This window comes from Boleophthalmus pectinirostris, unplaced genomic scaffold (assembly GCF_026225935.1).
Source record: "Boleophthalmus pectinirostris isolate CB_2022bp ecotype Guang Dong unplaced genomic scaffold, ASM2622593v1 HiC_scaffold_9, whole genome shotgun sequence".
NCBI lineage: Eukaryota > Metazoa > Chordata > Actinopteri > Gobiiformes > Gobiidae > Boleophthalmus > Boleophthalmus pectinirostris.
Window position 1 is genome coordinate 37,257,493 of NW_026571541.1, and position 2,406 is coordinate 37,259,898.

Consider the following 2,406-nt stretch of genomic DNA (forward strand, 5'->3'; position numbering starts at 1 on the left):
AGTAGTAGTAGTAGTAGTAGTAGTAGTAGTAGTAATAGTAGCAGTAGCAGTAGCAGTAGTAGTAGTAGTAGTAGTAGTAGTAGCAGTAGCAGTAGTAGTAGTAGTAATAGTAGCAGTAATAGTAGCAGTAGCAGTAGTAGTAGTAGTAGTAGTAGTAGTAGTAGTAGTAGTAGTAGTAGTAGTAGTAGTAGTAGTAGTAGTAGTAGTAGTTAGTAGTAGTAGTAGTAGTAGTAGTAGTAGTAGTAGTAGTAGTAGTAGTAGTAGTAGTAGTAGTAGTAGCTAGTAGTAGTAGTAGTAGTAGTAGTAGTAGTAGTAGTAGTAGTAGTAGTAGTAGTAGTAGTACTTGTAGTAGTAGTAGTAGTAGTAGTTTTACTTGCTCTCATTTGTATTAAATCACTTTTTTGTGTAAAATTCTGTGACTTCGTCTGAAACTTCGCGACAGGAAAAATCGTCTCTTGCCCCGAATCTGAAAACCACCGACAGACTCTGCGCGCTTCCGTCGCTCTGGGGGAGCTCTGCATGTGTGTGCGCGGGCCAAACGTTCATCAGACACCACAGAGACAGAATGAGAACAAAAAAACAAAACAAACAAACAAAAAAACTTTAAACTTTTACACACTGCAGTTTTTACATTTACAGTCAGTCCAGCGGCTGAAGTAAACGACTGAACCTGAACTTTTATTTTTCGAAACGAGTCTCTGTTTTTCCTGCTTCATTGTTTATAGAATTAAAATAAAATAAATAAATAAATAAAGGTAAATGTGCCTTTACGCAGCTTCTAGTTTTTTTTTTCACACGTGTTTAGTCTCATGGTTTCTGGCTCACACTTTGGTTTCCTGATTACCCACGGTGTTTCCTGTCATTTTATTTTATTCTCCTTCCGTTAAATAATCATACGGCAGAGTGTGTGGGACAGTGCTGTGTGATGTCACGTAGTACTTGAACTTGCAGAGGCCACTAAAGGAAGCACGAACTTAGATTTAGACGTTTTTGACCGGAAAATTAGGCTGCGTTCAGACTGCAGGGTTTAATGCTCAATTCCGATTTTTTGTGTGAAATCCGATGTTTTTGCGAGGTCGTTCACATTTCCAATTAAATGCGACTTGTCTGTGACTTCAGTGTGAACGATAAACGGCCCGAAAGTGTCTCACATGTGACACTGGAGACACGACGACGTCAACCCCATGCGTCAACCGCAGCGAGCGTCTCTGTGTTTACGGAAGTTGTCCAAATATGGTCGCGAGCATTGAGCACCTGAAGATTTTACAGTTCCGGTTTCCGCCTGCTTCAGTGCAGAATAGTGACGTTTGTGTCTTGTTGATAACGTGTAGGTGGATGAATGCACTTTGGCCGTTCAGACTGAAGTCACATGTCAAAAGATCAGATATGTATCAGTTTCAGGAGCACATATCCAAGTGTCCTGGGTCACATTTGAAAAATTCAGATCTGTGTGGTTCAGACTGACATTAAAAGATCAGATACAGGAACATAGAGACAAAAAATCAGATTTGGGTCACTTCAGGCTGCAGTCTGAACGCAGCCTTATTCTCTGTTTTTTTTTTTGTTTTTTTCAAATACAAAATTATAAAAGAATCAGCGACTTGAGACGGAGCAGCTCAAGAACGTACAGAAAAATCCCACACACCGTTTTATTTGCAAATTGGACAAACAAAAAAAATTGTAGCAGTAATAGTAGTAATAGTAATAGTAGTAGTAGTAGTAATAGTAATAATAGTAATAGTAATATAAATAGTATAGTAGTAATAATAATATAGTAGTAGTATAGTAATAAGTAATATAGTAATAGTAATAGTAGTAGTAGTAGTAATAATAATATAGTAATAGTAATAATAATAGTAATAGTAGTAATAGTAGTTTTTTTTTTTTTTTTGCCTGATGTAGATCTAGTGCAGAAACGTTGTACAGTTTTGTCCTAATAAATCTCTCAGTTTATAAGTTTTACGGTGTGTGGGATTTTTCTCTATCCTCAAATACAGAATTAAAATTCTATGGTCATATGACCCCTGATCCCCTCCATCCCCCTCTCATCCAGAAGGGAAGAGTCTGTGAGGTGTTTGTCGCTGAGCTGTGTTCTCTCTGTTGTTCCAGAGTGACACACAGTCACACTGAGCCTCCTAGTGGCCAGAGTGAGACATGACCTCTGATGATGACAGTACTGGGCTTGTCAGGCTGGTGTCACCTAGTGTCTCCTCTCAATTTCTCTCCAGCGAATAGGTCAAGATGTTAAGGAATCACTGGTTGGACCCAAATATACAGAGGGAAAAAAGTATTTATTTCACAAAAATAGTCTTGGCGGGGGGATAGATTCCAGGGGAGGCAGGACGGGTCCGGGTCGGCTGCAGATGGGAGGCTGACCGGAGGCTTACAGAAACTGGTGGGGACGGG